The 19,676-nt window shown below is 40.3% G+C and overlaps 1 protein-coding gene and 1 long non-coding RNA gene across 3 annotated transcripts in view; both read left to right on the top strand.

Moving 5' to 3' along the window:
• The window catches only part of ppargc1b (peroxisome proliferator-activated receptor gamma, coactivator 1 beta), a 74,953-nt gene that overhangs the window by 20,171 nt on the left and 35,106 nt on the right, over positions 1 to 19,676 (top strand). The window lies entirely within an intron of this gene.
• On the top strand, positions 1,314 to 18,650 carry LOC127604773 (uncharacterized). The gene is made up of 2 exons (XR_007963408.1): positions 1,314 to 2,581; positions 4,485 to 18,650. It is a non-coding gene; the product is annotated as an uncharacterized LOC127604773 (long non-coding RNA).

The raw sequence follows: 19,676 nt of genomic DNA, 5'->3' as shown, positions 1-19,676 counted from the left end.
GATCTCGCCTTCAATATTGGCACTCGACACGGGTATTTGGTCCCGGTCGCCAGTCTCATCAAGTCCCTGGCGGGCGTAGCAAATGACGGCATGGCGAAAAAAGTTGAAGTACAGGAGAGAGAAGAAGCAGCGCAAGAGAATAATGATGGCATATCTAAACAAACAAATAATGCAAATGACTATTGATCAAGTCCCAAAAAGCTATCATGTCGATTTTTTTTTCTCGCCGTACTATAAGTAGATATTGTAATTGGTGTGATAGGCCGACCGACTGCGGTAACGTCCGGAATGTACCTTAGGTTAAAACAATAAGATACGTGAGTTTATCAATATTTTGTGCCTTTGCTGCCCAGCGTGTATCTCTGACTGCCTTTCAAAGCAAAAGTTTTGAAGCTTTCATTCAAGCGACTCATGTTGTTGCCGTGCTAAGCTAAGCTAAGTGTCAGGGAAAAAAAACCCCAGCTGGATACATTCGGGCTTGAAAAATGTTCCATTTATGGCCTTGCCGTCTCCTGTGACTGAAACGAGGCTAATTAGTAAAAGGTGGGAGTGCTCTTGATGGACCTTTTACGGTGAAGAAGAGTCCTGCACAGCTCCTCATATTCTCATCCTCATCCTCCACTGCAGTGCAGGATAAAGAGCGCTCTGGTTCATGTAGCCTCCAGCGAGTCTTTTAGCCGTTTTGCAATTGTCATGATTCAACTCACCTGATTAGCTCTTCAAGGACAACACATTCGACCCCAAGGCTACACCCTGCTGGAAAGTATTTTGGAATCGAAAAGGCTACAAAATACATATTACACACACACACACACACACACACACACACGCACACACACATTTATATATATATATATATATTCATCTTCCGAGCCGCTTCGGGCAGTAGGCGGGGGACACCCTGAATCGGTTGCCAGCCAATCGCAGGGCACACAGAAACGAACAACCATTCGCACTCACACTCACACCTAGGGACAGTTTAGAGCGTTCAATCAGCCTGCCACGCATGTTTTTGGAATGTCGGAGGAAACCGGAGCACCCGGAGAAAACCCGCGCAGGGCCGGGGAGAACGTGCAAACTCCACACAGGGAGGCCGGAGCTGGAATCGAACCCGGTACCTCTGCACTGTGGTGCACCGACGTGCTAACCACTGGACTACCGGGCCGCCTATATATATATATATATATATATATATATATATATATATATATATATATATATATATATATATATATATATATATATATATATATATATATATATAAAATTTAGCTATATATATATATATGTATATATATATATATATACACACATTCCAAAAACATGCATGGCAGGCTGATTGGACGCTCTAAATTGTCCCTAGGTGTGAGTGTGGGTGTGGATGGTTGTTCGTCTCTGTGTGCCCTGCGATTGGCTGGCAACTGATTCAGGGTGTCCCCCGCCTACTGCCCGAAGACGGCTGGGATAGGCTCCAGCACCCCCCGCGACCCTAGTGAGGATCAAGCGGTTCGGAAAATGGATGGATGGATGGATATATATATATATATATATATATATATATATATATATATATATATATTTTCCTATGGCTTATGTGTTCAAGTGCAATTTACAGACTTGGGGGTGTCAGTAAATTTCCGTCATCGTCAGTTTGTTGTTATTTCAAGCGGAACCAACACTTTCATGTCAGTCCGTGCCTCCGTCATATTTTAACAGCGCTTCCATCATTGCTAAATTAAACGGACTACGAAGGCTGTTCTAACTGGCATTGTCTCACAACAAATGTTGCCCACTCAGCATCCATTGCAGCATGGTCATCCTGGAAGGGGGTTTGCCCCATTTATGGCCCCATTGCAGGGTTTTAGGCGTGGATTTTGAGGGGTCCCCCCCCACCCCCCTCCCCGTGGGGTTAAAATCAGTTGGTGTCGTTATTTGTCATCTGTGGGCATGTGATGAATATAAATTTGACTTGACTGAGAGCGACTTTGAACACTGACATCTTCTTTGGCAGCATTGTGTCGGTGGCAGCCAATAGGCGTTGAGAACGTACTACTTAGTACTTAATACAAAGCATTCGCAGCACTACTACTCCGGTAAAGAACCATGCCTCCTGAGGATGTCCACAATCATTGCTTGTGCATTACGGAAGACCGTAAAAACTAAGTCAAAGAGATTTCCTACTTTTTTACAATCAATATTGAGCCTTGTAAACCTGTAGTAGATAAATCAAGGATAATGAAAGTCCATCACATGACATGATGCTCTCATCTCTCTCAATCTCTCTCTCTCTCTTTCTCTCTCTTTCTCTTTCTCTTTCTCTTACTCTTTCTCTTTCTCTCCCTCGCTCTCACACTCTGGTGATCTCTCCCTGCCTGACTCTCCATCCAGTATATGTGACCCAAACCACATGTAATCTCAAAATATTCTCAAAATAAATATTTTCACCAAGCTTTAATGGAAAACCATAACCATAAAGGATTAAATGCTAATAAATACACATGCGTAAAATATTAGACTGAAACAAAGATTGCGCATTTGTGTTGTCAGATCCTTGATGAAGAACGCAGATCGGAGACGACGCGTGCACATGGACATCGCGAAGTTACATCACAACGCCACCATGCCACCTGGCATGAATACACAATAGAATTCCATATTGTTTGCCCACCAACTTTCTCTGATAAACGCTAGTCTAAATGCAAACTAAAAAGGGGAGGCGTCTTCGTTTCAGATCATTTTCATTTACATTATCATATAAATGTAGCCAGAGGGGAATGTGTTTAATTCAAGGTTAAATACCACTGAGCATGTTTGGGACCTTTTTTAAATCAATTTGAACTGCACTCAATTTTAGTGTTCAAAATACTGTTTTAATTTAATAAAATTAAGTACGCTTAAATATAATGAATACAATTGATAATTGACTTAATTAAATTACTGTAAACTATTTATTTAGAAACTGAACAAAATGCAGATCAAATCTAAAATTGCATAAAATGCAACAAAATGCAATTAAATTACAAGAAATTAATATAAAATAAATTAAATGCATTTTATGGGGCTCCGAGTCGAGCCGCTTCTCCTCCACATCGAGAGGAGCCAGATGAGGTGGCTTGGGCATCTGATTCGGATGCCTCCTGAACGCCTCCCTGATGAGGTGTTCCGGGCATGTCCCACCGGGAGGAGACCCCGAGGAAGACCCAGGACACGCTGGAGAGACTATGTCACCCAGCTGGCCTGGGAACGTCTCGGGATCCCCCGGGGAGAGCTGGAAGAAGTAGCTAGGGAGAGGGAAGTCTGGGCTTCCCTGCTAAAGCTGTTGCCCCCGCGACCCGGCCCCGGATAAGCGGTAGAAGATGGATGGATGGATGGATAAATGCATTTTTTTAAATTTAGAAAATTTGGTAATTTCTTAGAAAAAAGTAATTTCTGAAACTAATGAAAGTAGGTTGGTGGATAAAGGTGGTAAACAAACATGATATTGCAACACATAATGACATACTTTGCTTACATGAAAACGTACCCTCAAAAGTACAATGTATCCGCAAAATTAGTTAAGTTAAAAGTTAGAATAACTCTAGCGCATTACAGCTCACCTTTGGTCCTAACAGAGTTTGTGTTACTACCAACACGGTAAAAGAGAATCACATTTCAAATTTTCATGTCCTGAATTTTAACAATATCGCCATATTTTATGCCAACCTAGAGTTATTTGTGAATCTATTTTTAAATTGAAATGTACTACTTTTGAGACATCTGTGTGATATTATTAGGTGCTCAGGTGCTGTAAGAGATGTCAATCAAGCCAGAGAGAACACATGTGTTTGAGTCCCATTGTCTAAGCAGAGATGTCGAGTCTCCTCTGGAAGCATATGGTACACATCAACACTTGAACCCATTGGATGTTTGTGGCCATCTCCAACCAGGCCAAAGCATTACCGATTTTTTATTTATTTTTTTTCCTTTGGTGGCAGTAGAATGAACTCACAGAAGAAGAACAAGGAAAGACGATACATGTTTGCGGTTCAGGGACTCACAAATTTAAATTTTGGCCCGGGAACCTAGCCCGTTATTTGCTGAACTCCCTACTGTATGTTTTTATCAGATGTGCAAACATTAATCGACAGTTCATTGATTGTCAAATGAATGATCATCGAGTAATCATTGAGAGACCTTGTTTACTTCAAAATTGTCAAAATCCTCACAATTTCACCCTCTTAACTAAATATTCTGACATGTACAGTATGTTGTCCTTTCTTAAACAGACTAATTATATTGTGTGTAAAGGATATTTATGACCATACTAAAAATCCTTTCACACTCACATATCCACTAATGACATTCTACTCACAGCAAGGACACTCTAAGAACTTTTAACTATCCTAACTTCTGGGTTTTGCTTTTTTACGTTGGCTTTTTCTTTTCAAAACCAGAGCCTCACCTTCTACTTAGTGAAGGTCTTACTTTTCAGGATTTTCTATAAGGGAAACCATTGGAGGTCACAGAAATGTTAAATTGGCAAGCAGACACAATGGAAAAATAATGGGACACATTTTGAAACTGTAAACGTTTTGTATATATTCAATAATATGACAAAGTGGCTGCCTGAACACAATATTTTCAGAATGGTGAAGACGTTCAAAGGCTGCCAGACAGATGCACACACATGTACACGCACACACACGCACGTCTTCATGTAAATGCCGCAGAGTTCATGCAATTTGTGCAGATAAACTTGGGGGAGGTCAAAGGTTGTAGTTCGATGTCTCGCTACCTTGTTGGTGTGTGCAAGTGTGTTTGTGTATGTGAAAGTGCGTGTGCGTCTGTCTGTGTGTATGTGGGGGAGGGAGTGCATTTGTGCATTCGTCTGGCGGCCCTTGAACTTCCTTACCATTCTGAAAATATTGTGTTCAGGCAGCCATTGTGTGTGTGTGTGTGTGTGTGCGAATGTGTGTATGCTTTTTGATGCCTAATATGGAGCTGTTAGCCACAGCTACATGAGTCTGTGTGTCACGTGCACTGGAGTCCACTGCCAAACGCATACAAACACACACACACACACACACGCACACACACACACGCACTAACAAGGTAGAGAGACAAAATAACTAAAATGAAAGCGTGTGTGTGTGTGTGTGTGTGCGTGTGGGGGGGGGTGATTATCTAAAACCATCTTCCCACCTTTCTGGATTTTCTGCTGATTCATCACTTTTTCTGTTTTTGTGTCCTCTCCTCTTTTTCTCATCTCCTTTATTGGCCACCCCCCCCCCACCCCCCCAAATGTGTCATATCAGTCAAATAAGGTTGTATAATGTTTTCTTTTTTTATCTAATTTTTGTTGTCTTTGTATTGCCTATATTTAAATGCCTTACTTTTTAATGCATTATTTCCAACACTGCAAGTTGGTGTTTTTAACCAGATTTACTGTATTACAAAGTACATGACGGGAAATAAAGATTATAAATGGAGTGGTCTTTTGCTGTTCTAGTTGCGTTAAAAGCTGCCAATGGATTTTCTCAGGTGTCTTCACCACGAAAATAAGACTGAACTGGTCACACCAGTCTAATTCTGAGCGTTGTGCTTTAAGCCACTTATCTGTTGTTATCTTGTGGCATTGGGCTAAGCGGCCTAGTCGGCTGAGAGACCGACTTGGACACAGACATAATTTTTTTTTTGGCCCTGTCCCTCTCACTTCTGATGATGTCAGATGCTTTTAAAATGCTCTCATAGAAATTGTGGGTGTGGGTGTCGTCAAGCTTTTCCTTTATGAAATTGACCATAACATGGCCAAATTTCATGTTGCTATGGAAAAGTTTACCCCGCAAAATGACCACTCCAAAGCAGAATGGCAGGCTTCCTGTGTGTCTAAGAAAAAAAAACAAAACAAAAATGACATGACTTCACTCACTTGAGAGGATCTCTTGTTTGTTTGTTTTTTTTTTTAAGTATGCTACACTATGGTGGGGTGTTTGGATTGCCTTCCGTGCGCATTGCTCATTGTGACAGTAAATCTCAAAATGTTTGCCAGCATCACCCCACTGTTTTTCCCAGTTGTTATTGGGGAATGCTTGTTGCACACTACATTGAATCCTCTTGTGCGTATGAGCTGTTGCTGGCGCTCTTTCAGGAATTTGTCCATTCAGAATCACAGTGAGATTTATTGGCCAAGTATGTAAAACACAGAAGGAATTTACTTTCCCATTTACAACCTATCTAGAAGAACTTAAACAAAACAATGACCAACAGAGGGAGACAAACAGGAATTTGCTGTTAAGCGCCCCAAAATCTGAGATATGAAAAGAAAACACAGGAAAGAGGAAGAACCCCCTCCCCCCCAACAGTTTATAACCATTCTCCTTAAATTGGAGCTTTGTTTTAGCCTGAGAAAAGAAAAAAAATCCTCTGCACATGTAGCGTACATTTAAAAGACATGTACAACAAATGCATGTCCATGTAGTGAACGGGGGAATGGAAGGGGCAAGGGGTGGGGATTGAGTCACAACCAGTCCGGCTAGCTTTTTTTGGATAGGAGCGCTCTGTCAGTGTGGTTATGACTTGGGGCTGGAGCAAATGGGAATGAAGACATTGACATTTTAGGGCATTATGTAGAGTGTTATTGTCATTGTTTTTGTTTGCATGTCAAGCATCCATAGTTACAAGAGCAAACCTTATCAGTCTCTGGCTCGGGAAGGAGGAGTATCGGGGCAAATAGGAATGCTAGCATCTGAGCGGATTTTTCCATCCAGGGGAAAATTCAGATAACAGTTTTTTTTTGGAACAGGCCATCCACAATTTCATTCAGCCTTGAAGGTCTTTTAGCTTCTGACTCTCAATGGCACCAATTACCCAAATTCTCGATTTAGCAATCAATTTTTCCAGACCGGGCCAGCTACTCCTTGTTCTTTTCCATTTTGCAAAGCGACTTAGACACTGCATTCACTTTGCGATAAAGTTCTGTCAATGCATGAGTCTGAGTGTTGATCACCCGCCCCACACCATCCAGAAAGGCAGGCAACTCTTTCCCTTCGAATGAAGCTGCGCCCGCAGGCTGAATTTTGCGATAGATCAAGAAACTGCCATCCTCAAACGGCGAGATACCTGTTATCAGAAGTCCAATAATGTCGATGTCTTCCACATCCTTTATGGACAATATTAATTAATTATCATCATCAATCATAATCAATTACTGAGGTGTAGAGGCTAACGAACTGTAACCTAAGCTGCTTTTGGAAATTGTGCTCCGCTCTCATTAATTTCCGAACGCAGCCAGTACTGGCCCAGTGTGTCCCCAGTCGGAGTGCCTAGTGCATAGCGCTGTTTTTGGTGCATTCCGAATAGCGAAATAATCATTTTGAGCAATGCTCTATGTTTCTCGACAATCGCAGTGCTTGCTAATTTCTGGACGTTTCCCTAATGCGCAAGTAACTGAAAGACTCAACCCGGCCCTCCCTGTTCTCACAAACAGACACAGGGTACAGCTGCAGCACAAACACGAAAACACGAATTGTACTGAAACAGAATAGCTCCTTACAGGTGTACTTAAAAAAAAGGTTTTCAACTTAAATTAAAAAATATATATGTAAATAAATACATTGCTGGGATGGTAGAAGATGGGCTGATTTCTGACAGGTGTTTTAGCCAAACCCCCACCAAAGCCCCACTGTAGCACCATGCACGCTTTTCAGGCACAGCTTCTTGTCAGCCAAATTTCATGTTGCTAAGTGATAACCTAAATGTTTGCACTTGCTGTTGCCATATGTTCCCAAATGTTCCCTTTTTGCGGGTTTGTGGTAATGTAAAAGAGTCAGACGATTGTGGCAGCAGGATGATGAAGTGCTCTGAGGAGGCGGTTTGGGTTGAGAAGGACGCACATGTTTGGCGGTGTTCCTATCGATGTGAAATGTCAGGAAGTTGAGGAGAATTCTGATGGGGAACACGCAAGCACACTTCTCTTATAATGTCACAGCCATTGTGTGAGCATTCAGTCTAACGGATAGGGGTGGATCCCACAAACGTAAACAATGCTAAGATTATAGTACAAAAAAGTTTGTTAACAAACGCAAGACCAACATAGTACAAATCATGACACTGGTAAAAACACCAGGATAAAACAAGAGAAACAAAAAGCGCGAGCAAAAGGCAACGAAAATACAGATGGAAATTGATTGTCTCAAAAGGACAAGAGACATTGAATGACAAATGTCAATCGAGAATTTGCCAAACTAAATGCCTACATACAAGAAAAACACAGCGCAATCAACAAGCAATGAGAACAACGGAGCAAAATCTGGAACGTTTAGAAAATTGCACATGAACAATGGCTTGAGCAAGGGGAACAGTCAATTGTCGCCTTGGAAGTCCTGAAATAGTCTGTTGATTGTGATGGGTAACAGGTGCACAGCTGGACAGACGTCTGCCACCTGCTGGCGGCTAACAGAAACTGAATCATGACATCAAGCATGTGTTCAAGTGTGTGTGTGTGTGTGTGTGTGTGTGTGTGTGTGCGCGCTTGCGTGTGCACGTACATCAGCCTGACATCCCTCACGCCTCAAGGACGAGGATGTTGATTACTCTCCCCTCCCTCCTTTGTGTGTGTGTGTGTGTGTGTGTGTGTGTGTGTGTGTGTGTGTGTGTTTAAAATGACGCATTAGCTACCACTTCCATATACCTATGTAGGTAACTGTGCTTCAGCGTGTGTGCATGCATGTGTGTTTGTATATGTATGTGTTGTCCTTGCAAGTGACAGGCTGCTGAAATGTGGCACAGTGGGGGACACAGAGGGGGTGTTGGCCTCGTGTCGGCTGATTGGTCACTTCCTGTGGGTCTCTATGTACACATTCATGTGTGTGTATGTGTGAAAGATTGGGTGTGTTAATACAGTCGAACCTCGTCACAACGTACCTCGAGGGACTAGCGGATTTGTACGTTATAAGTTTGTTGTAACCATTTCCAATAAAATGGCGGCCAACTACGATGTATATAATGCATTATGAACATTTATGGATGTAAAAACATGAACATGTAATACAGTATAAACATGTCAATTACAAATAGGTGTATACGGTATGAAGAAAAAACAAACAATTGTAGCGTTCTGACTTCATTTCTGAAAACATTCAGTCAGCAAAAGAAAAGTGCCTTCTCCAATTCAGAATGAAAACAGCTTCGACATGACTTTGAAGAAAACCTGGATATTCCCCAAATGACCATAACATGGCTGCTTCCCACCAAAATGGCAGAGTTCATATATCTTTCCAGGAATAGCTTTTCTATACTTTTTTTTGTGGGTCTCCTTATAAAAAGACATGTCAAACAAATTTCATGTTACTATGTGTAACTAGCTACGACAAATCTTTAAAGGGGCGTGGGAAATGGTAATTCAACCCCAAAATGTCAGACTTTCTATACATTTTCCTATGTTGTTTCTTGAAACTTTTTTGTAGGTATTTTGATACCAGACATGTCGACTGATTTTCATGTTAAGTTTAAAGGTTTGTATTCCTTTTTGTTGAGATTCACCTTAAGGCATTTTGTTGAGGTCATATGGCATTAATGTGTGACAGTAATGGATCGACAGGGCTGCGTGTGCTCACCCTTTTGTACGTATTAATAGATGTGTATGTGTGTGTGTGCTTCCATGTGTACATGTGTGAAGTGTGTTGCTAATTGCTAAAGTCCATTCTATTTTAGCCCACCAGCAAAAACAGACGACATAGTAGACATACGGTCTTTGAGACGGCCACAGTTTTATTTTTAATCTGACCTTGAGCGATGCAATGAACATGTCCCCTTGAGTTGCTTTATTTTTGTCTTGTCACCGAGCTTTAATGGTATGACTTTCTACGTCTTAGGCATAGGTACAATTATTTTTAAATCCACTTTGAGTCGCACGTGAATCTAGTGTAAGCTTGCCAAGTTATGTGGTAACACCTTGAACACCAGTTAACAGCACTAACCTTATTGGTTAGCCACTTTTGAAAATTCAGCCAACCTGATTTATGTAATGGATTCTAATGAACAATTAACGATTATATGAACAATTGGTTAATCTGTCAGTTATTTGTTTTGATTCATTGGTGAATCAGATATAGCACACAATTTAATTAGTAATTATCTCAAACTGACAGTGTGCAGAAAATGTATAAACATAAATAGATTATGATTCAGTAACTAGTTTGATTTTTAGCTTGTCAGGAAATCGGCTGAAAATGTTGATCAAGTAAAAGCAAATGTCTTACTTTGTTAAAACACAAAGACAATCAGGCTGATTTTGTAGAGAGAAACACAAATCTTTAGACTAGCTAGGGCAGTCACTATCTAATCATTTTAGAATTGATCAGATCATTGAAATATATAATACAAATATTTTAGTGGCCATTCCAAACAGTATTTCTGATTGTTAGCCAATTTGGATAGCATCAAGTAGAGAACACATTATCGTAATTTGGACTCAAGATTGAAAGTCTGGGTCCATGTATGGCTTTGTAAGAGCACATTTATTGGAGTAAACCAGTGTTTTTCAAACTTTTTTCAGCCAAGGCACACTTTCATTGAAAAAAAATCTCACGGCAAACCACTGGCTGAAATTGTCCCCCCCCCGACCCCCACTTATTTTAACAATTAACGTGTTATATTGTTACTATAACCGTTTATAACATTGAAGGATGACATTATAACAGCTTGAATTGGAATCAAATGAACACAAAGAAAACAGTATTTTATCATCTTTCATATTTATTGTTTCACCGTCGTCCTGCATTCATGCGTCACAAATTCGCTTGTCTCTCGTCGAAACACAAGGCAATTATTATAAAATATTTTCCCGCAGCACACCTGACAATGTCTCACGGCACACGGGTTGAAAAACACTGGAGTAAACTAATGTAAAGTACATTTTAGCAACGGATGGTCCAAGCTTCAGAAGTCACTCATAGTTGTCAAAGGGTGAAGCTGGCACTCAGCCCAATAGCTGCAAGTAGAGCTAACATTAGCCTCCTTCGGATTTAAAACGTGCATTGTATCTGCATGTGGTTTTGTCACCTGGCTTAAACTAATGTTAGCCTTTCACCGCTGACTCAGTTAGCCTGCTGCAGTTGTTGGCCACATCAGAATGTATTTTTCCCGCGAGTCTTTGTGCATGTGACTGTGTGTGTGTGTGTGAGTGTGTGTTTGTGTAAATGTGAGAGAGTGTTTGTGTGTTTTCCCAGAGGACAAAGTGCTGGTGTGGTGAAACTGGATCAAAGGTGCTTGAACACAAAAAGATGCCATAGTTGTTTCACTTGAGGAGTTACAGAGTCCATTCTTGAGCAACCAGTGTGTGTGTGTGTGTGTGTGTGTGTGTGTGTGTGTGTGTGTGTGTGTGTGTGTTCTCACTTTCTGCACCCACTACACCAGGGGTGCCCATTAGGTCGATCCTGATCTACCGATACATCTAAGACGGGTCCCAAGTAGATCCGAGGAGTGTCGAGGAGAAAAAACAAACAAACAACCATTTGTGTGTCTTTGTACATGTGAGTAATATATTTTTTTGTGTTCATGTACACTGCACCTTAATCATCTTATCAGTCTCATTTTCACCAAAAAATATAGAAAAAATAAAATAAAGAATCAGAATCAGAATCATCTTTATTGGCCAAGTATGTAGAACACACAAGGAATTTGTCTCCGGCATAACACGCTGTATTAGTATCATCGTAAACAAGGACATGACAGGTAAATCTTGAATTTACGGTGGCATGTGATTACGTCACCGGAAGTTGTTAGCTCTCAGCAGTCTGCAATTGCAGCTTGTGATCAGAACTGTTGCGCTCTATCTTTTATCATCATTATTCTCATTCAGAGTTTGCTTCGTGTACAATTCACCGAGGGCACGGGCAAAGAATAGGAATCTAGGAGGGCTCAGGGAAGCACTTTAAAACGGTACGTGTGAGCTACGATAGTTAACAGGCTGCAAAAGTGCATCGCGTGCCTCAGTTTCAGGCTGTTTCTCATCATGGCGTGCGTGTGTGTGTGGCTGTTTGTGTGCGCGGGCGCGTGTGCCGGTAAGGGTAGATTCCGGGAGGTTAGTTGATCGAAAAGTAGATCTTCGATCCAAAAGTTTGGGCACCCCTGCACTACACAATAGGGAAATATAGTGTTGCAATATTTTGAAAGCTTTTACTATGAGTAGAAACACCCCCCAAAAATCTCAAGAAGGCATGCTCAAAAAGGTATGTAAGTAAATTGACATTTTTTTGTGCTTCAAGTGGACATTTTAGGTTCAATTGCCTCACTTTTGCCCAATGGTATTACCAATTACATTTGAAGTTTCTTTGTCTGGATTTATCTGAATAGCGAATGTTCAAGCCACTACGATTTGTCCATTTCAATGATTATCCTGTAACTAATGTATGTGCACATCTTTACCATATAAATCGCTGTTTCCAAACTGTGATTTAGCCAAAAATTTCACATTCAAAAAATCTCACGGCACCCGACCAAACAAAGAGTAAAATAAAAGTTAAATTGAAACTTCTGAAAACATCTAACCTGAAATAATGACATGCAGAGGTACCGGGTTCGATTCCAGCTGCGGCCTCCCTGTGTGGAGTTTGCATGTTCTCCCCGGGCCTGCGTGGGTTTTCCCCGGGTGCTCCGGTTTCCTCCCACATTCCAAAAACATGCGTGTCAGGCTGATTGAACACTCTAAATTGTCCCTAGGTGTGAGTGTGAGCGCGGATGGTTGTTCGTCTCTGTGTGCCCTGCGATTGGCTGGCAACCGATTCAGGGTGTCCCCCGCCTACTGCCAGGAGACAGCTGGGATAGGCTCCAGCACCCCCCGCGACCCTAGTGAGGATCAAGCGGTACGGAAGATGAATGAATGAATGAATGAATGAATGAATGAATGAATGAATGAATGAAATAATGACAGTCTTGACTCACAAATTTATTTGTGTGGGACCCATGCCTGTTTAGCTATCGTTAAGTTGTGTGAATGGCAACATGTAGGCTTCTGTAGATGCACAGGTTAATTTGACGTTATGAAATTATGAAAAACACTTTAAAGCCTGTATCTCACTGAGTGTTTGTTTGAAATTATATTAAAGTGCTATGGGATTATGTCTTGTGATTTCTGGGTTAAACCTTTAATATTATCACTTTACTTTACTGTGTCCATAACTGACACTGAGCGGAATGTTCCCGATTTCCCAGCATTCTCGAATGCATCGATACAGCTCAACTCTTTCCTTGTCTTTGGTGCTTGATCTCAGAGAAGTCATCTCTCTTCCTTCACTACTTTCCGCTGTTGCTGCCCTCGGGAGATGGGAATCCAGTGTGTGCGGGCCGGTGTAAGGATGAGTGTCATGGAAACAGTGCAGCTATAAATACAGTGTGCATCATGCATGCTTCCTTCTTCAACTCGAGAATGAAGAACCCCAACAAAACACGTTGGGAGAAACCTCACTCAAATCTTGATTTGTAGTTTTGGGGAGTAGTTCAGTCATTAATAGTTGTGGCATTCTGCTTATTTGGATGTGTTTTAAGTCATCTTTTTAATTCTAAAAGCCCCCCATAATAAAATAATTTGGTCTTCTTGCAAGACACAAATGAAGGATTACATATTCATGATTTTGTTCTGTCAGTTGGTTCTTCTGGAGTTATAATCTTTAGTTTATGTTAATGGCCAATTTCATTCCAATTGAAAGTTGATGTCTTTTTACAGACGCCATAGCCCAAGTTTATATCTGCTCGAGTTACAGATCAGTTTTGCTGTTTGAAACCAAAATAGCCGACTTCCTCAGTATTTTCGGGTATGTCTTCTTAAGACTTTTTCTGTGGGTCTACTCAAAACATGTCTACCAAATTTCAAATTGCTCTGAAAAACTGGATTTAGGGGCTGAATTTTCCCCGTGGCTGTTAGTTTACAGTGGTGTTTTGGGGCAAGTTATCAAAACTTTACTTTTATACTCAGCCTACAATGGTGTGGTGAAAACTCAAATATTTTGCAACTTAGCATTGCTCATCTGGGTAGTATATAATGCAATCTGACCAAATCTCAAGGACAAGCTTCTCATGATGGCCATGCCTGCCAAATTTCTGATTGTTGAGTGAAACAGGCTTTGGGGGCAATTTTTTAATTTGCAGAAATGGCCAGCGTGGCCCCTAAAATGCCCACTTCCAATCAGAATGGCAGACTTGGAGTGCATTTGGAAGTATTCTCCCAGCGCACTCTGCTCCACTCCAACTGTTCAGAAACTCAACTTGTTCAAATGTAGCATTCAATCATTCAGCGTGCCACAAAATACGAGTGCCGGAGCATGCTCTTGGGTGTCTGCAACTGGGAACACAGAGCGTCCAAAACATCAGGCATACGGACGGAAACAGTTCAAGCAGAGATTGCTGATTGGTATGACATAGGATGCGTTTGGAAATTAATGAGAGGTGTGTTCTGCGTCTCCCAAATGCACGCAGTCACAGAGTCATGTTCGGGCATCAGAGTTAATTTCCGAACATACCCGTTATGTATCTTTTCAGGCTTGGCTTCTTGAGACTTTTTAGTGGGTATACTCATGATAGCTATGCCCACCAAATTTCATGTTCCTAAGTGAAACTGGCTTTGAGGGTTGGATTTTTTTTTAAGTGTTGGAGAGCAAACGTAAAAAAAAAAAATCAATAAAAATTACGTCTTTATGACATAATTACTTCCAGACTCCTGTTCTTGTATCAAATACATTATTAACTTTGTTATTGATCGTCATAAGAGCTTTTGCACAAACATGGTAAGTGTTGTTTGTTTGGATGCTCTTCAGCTGTTTGTCATAAAAATATATTCTAAATGAAAACAAATAATGGTTATACTGATGATAACGGTGGATGAGATGATGATCTCCAAAAGCACAAAATTTATCTGGACAGTTTTGGGAAGGAGAACCAGCAATGTGTTCCGCTTGTGTAGAATTAAACAATGGAGGTCTATTTTTAGCAATTCTTTTTGTGAGCTTGTGGGCTTCAGCATTTGTGACATGCAAACATCAAAGTGGATGACAGAAAATACATATACACTCAGACCTTTAGGAAGAACCAACATTCAGGCAAAAATGCATGTGTGTTAAAAAACAAAACAAAACCAAAATGCAGGAATAAGAGAGGCACAATATTCTGCTAGATTTGCACATTAATCGTTGATCACAAAGGGCCAGTTGTACAAATAATGTAATCTGGATCAAAATGATCTGAACTTGCAAATACAATTTTTTGCTGTCTAGTTTCATGTAATCCATTTTACTTTGATGGTGTTTTTTCACAGCAACCCTGATCCAGAGACTCCGTTTTTGATATTACTGGTACCAAATCCGGATTATCAGTGCTCTAAATGGGAAAACATATCACAATGTGGGACACCAGCAATGTAAAGAACAACAGAAAAAAGAGCCAACAAGGGGTCATTTCATTATCATCATCGTTATTATTATTATTATATTGACACAAAACCAAAATATTTTGTGAAGATCAACTTCTATTTACTAAATAATTTATTTTATGAACACTCACATGAGCTATAACAAATATACAGTACATAAACAAATACATTGTAGATATTTTGACGTCTTAAATTCCAATCGTTAACAAATTTAAGAATGTTTCTTTGTAATTAATATACAACAATGAATGGCAGAACAATTGAATACATCATTTTTGTTTCTTACTGAAATCTGCTCAGGGGACTTTTTCATGGGTAGAAGATCATTATTTTATTTATTTATACTGAAAGGCTTAATTGGTATCCCACGTCGACCGTAGCTACTTCATACCTGTATGAGTTGAGCAAATCAAGTAGAAAATATAAATAACACGAAATGATGCAGATGGGTTATTTGACCAAGTTTTGTTCCATTTTCTTCTTGAACCTTGAAATCCTTCCCCCTCTTAGGATCAGGTTAATCTTCTTTTTTGGGATCAAAGTTATCCAGATCCAACTGAAATGTTTTGAACAATACAAATTGAAGGTTTGATACGGATTAAAATTAGGATTGTATTGCACGATCCAATCCGATTTCAATTAAAACATCTTGTTCTTTGACACAACTCATTTTCAAGATTTGATCTAATGCCATAAACAAAATGCAGTCACATTACCATTAGCTCTGTTAGCTGTCAAATATATCACATATCCGTCGGTATATAGATCCTAAACCTGTTATTATTATTATTTTTATCGGTACAAGCAACCACGTATGAGCTATATAGCTAATTTGAACTAAAACTACTTGCACACAAAAATAAACATGGCTAAGTAAGTATTAGCCGTATCGCTAACACTAGCTAGCGAATGCTCAGCTTTTAAGACAACACTTCTCATCTTCGCTTTTTTAATGATGTGCTGAATAGTGGTCACAGAAGTACCATTGCTGGTCAGATTTTTGAACAAATGTTGCTACATCTTGCATTGTGGGGATTTTTGGGTAGACAGAGCCTTAAGAAAGGTTAGTTTAGTCAAACATGACATCAAACAAATCACTTAAACTGTCGGAAGTTGAATAATTAATGTGTAACAGTCAGATTTGGCCCCTCGTCTGCATTTTAGCGAGAAGAGCAGACGGGGATGCTTTGCAGTGATTTCTTTGCAACATGTCCGTGTCCTCATTGGTGTCATCTCACATTTGTCAACAGTTACGACAAAGTGCCTGTGAAAGTCATCACGTCGCTTGCTAACAGGGTCCCTAAGTCTTTATTTGAAACTTAACAAAAGAAAGAAAGAAAGAAAGAAAGAAAGAAAGAAAGAAAGAAAGAAAGAAAGAAAGAAAGAAAGAAAGAAAGAAAGAAAGAAAGAAAGAAAGAAAGAAAGAAAGAAAGAAAAATTGGACAGATACTTTTCCCTCTTATTTATACACTGACAAACTGTCTAGGTTGGAATAATGTAGCGTGTAAAGGTACTGAATCAAAGGATTCAGCCTTCCTTTTTTACTTAGAAGCTTTAATTAGCAATAGCAGAAGCCATTCAGTTTAAAAAAAACAGAAAAAGATTACCTGTTTAACAAGAAAAATCTAACAGGCGATTTGAAAAACCTAACAAAATAGATGGAGAATTATTCCCTTAGTTTCATTTTCATTTGTGTTTATCACTGAAAACTAAAGGCTAGCTTGAACCATCAAGCTCTTCGGTCGTCCACAAAATAGCTGTGTAGCAAATGCTGTACTCCCTTCCCAGGGAAACTACCACGCAGCTCTGGCTAAATGTTTTTAACTACCAGGCTAGGGCCAAGGGGTAATCATTCCTCGTGTGAATTTTCATTAGTTAGCCAAATAGACTTTTTGACAAACCTAGGCTAAAGACCAGCAGTTAGCTACATGTAAATCAGTGAGTTGCTCTGTTAGCAAACAAGGCTAATCCATATTCTTGAATGCTTTATCAAACCACATCGTTTAGCGTGAAAGATTAGTCATGTGGAACCAAAATGTTTTACTCTGATGGAAGGCAACAATATGGCAGGAAACAAAAAGTTGCTGTTTTCGGAGCAGATGGCTCACCCGTCTGCCTGCGTGTTTGCTGCATGCGTGCATGCACACACGCACACACACACATTATGTATTTTTGTTGTGTCATATTCAGGTCTGTCCACTTCCTCCTTGTTAGCATACTAAATCTGCCTGTGTGTGTGTGTGTGTGTGTGCGTGTGTGTGTGTGTGTGTGTGTGTGTCAAGTCAAGTCAAGTCAACAGTATTTATAGAGCACTTTCAAACAGCCATCGCTGCATACAAAGTGCTGTACATGGAGCGACTTAACATATACAATAAACAGTAAGACGAATCAGTAATAAGTAATAAGTAATAAGGCGGTAGAAAGCACCAAGCAGTAAAACCAATAGCAAATCTAAGTCATGCTGAGTCAAACGCCAAAGAATACAAGTGAGTTTTGAGGAGGGCTTTAAAGATGGGCAGCGAGGAGGCTTGCCGAATGTTCAGTGTGTGTGTGTGTGCGCATGCATGCGCTTACTCTGAGGGAGCAGGGAACATCGCTGACTCACACAATGCACCACAACAGACGCTATACATACTCAGAGAAGAAAAAAGGTCTGGGAAGGCAATTGTTTTTTGATAAGAAATGATCGCATTTTGATAGCATTTGGATCACAACAACACGCTGGATTGCGAAAACAATCGAACACACTCCGCAGGGAAAAAAAATCTGCCTTTTTTTGTGTAGTTGTGACAATGTGTGTGTATGATGAGCGTTTTGGAATAGAGATTAGATACACTTTTGACCAAAATAAATTATTAATGAGGTAATGCACTCTCTGCTGGTTCCTCGGACAAAGTTTACAGAAATGCTTCTTGTGCACTCAAAACATGCTTTTGTTTTGGTGTTTATGTTCGTTCGCTGGATCATCGATTTTCACCAAGAAGAACCCACCGAATCTTGATACTACTGTACTCTGAATTGTGTGTTTCGGTAATCAGGTCTTGATGCATACTTTGGTACCTCTGCTATAATAATATTGGGTGATGATCCAAATTGTATTTGTGAGTATGTATTGTAAACTTTTCCATAAATCTTTGCGAGCAGAATCACACACACACACACACACACACACACACACACACACACACACACACACACACACACACACACACACACACACACACACACACACACACACACACACACAAACTTTTGTGTGTGTGTGGCTTCCAAAGCCACAATCCAAAGAACTCATTAAATGTTGGTGCTAATGTGACCAGGTATTGTCACTATTGCTGTAGACTTGGTGGCTTTATTTTGGAACTTACTTGATGAGTTTGTTTCTGTGAACAGTTATTGTAGTATTTAATGGAGTATATAATGGAGATATGCTTTTTTTCTTGGATTATTTTTAGTGGGGCAACAAAAAAACGACAATATTGATTTTGACAAAACTTCATGGAGGTTTGGGGCATGATCCAAGAAAGAGGCCATTACATTTTGGTGCTGATCCAAATTTATTCGGAGAGCAGATATTGATGCTTCTCAGCCACCTCCACTCATGTTTTCTTTTATATTTGTTAGCAGGAGCACACAAAAAAGACGAAATCGACTTTCACTTAGTCCAAAGAAGAAGCCATTAAAAGTTTGTGCTGGTCCTGGATAATCTTGGAGATGCAGGTCAAACAATATTGTCCAGAAGTGCATTTTATGGCATTTCCCAGTGAATAATATATGAATCTTAACGACAAAATTCCAACATATAGGAATTTTTTGAGTATCACTCCAGTTCTCATCTGTTCTCTCATTGAGGATGAATGACGTTTTAATCATTAATATTCCCGCTTCACCCCGCGTGCTGCGAATGATCTTAATTGGACCCGAAGCGGCGCACTTCAGCCACTAATGCAGGCTAACACCGGAGGAGTATGTGCATAATGTAGATTGTAATTCCATTGGCATAGCGAGGCGACCCGTGTATTGTGTGATGTCTTTAAGTATGCAGGATCTGTGCGACTGCAGCTGTAATCACCACACTTTGCGGATGTGTGGATGCATGCGCGTGTGACAGCTGTGCTTGTTTTTGTTGTATTACGTCTTCACTGAGCCAAATGGTGAGGTGGTTGTGCGGGAACTGCGGGTGGTGGCATGTGTTGTCTTGTGAAGTAGCAGCGCCTCATTAAGGCATTGATTGAGCCAGCTGTCAATCAGCATCATCTGTCATCTCTTAATTTCC

Source organism: Hippocampus zosterae, chromosome 1 (genome assembly GCF_025434085.1).
Source record: "Hippocampus zosterae strain Florida chromosome 1, ASM2543408v3, whole genome shotgun sequence".
Lineage (NCBI taxonomy): Eukaryota > Metazoa > Chordata > Actinopteri > Syngnathiformes > Syngnathidae > Hippocampus > Hippocampus zosterae.
This window is presented reverse-complemented; position numbering and strand designations above follow the sequence as displayed.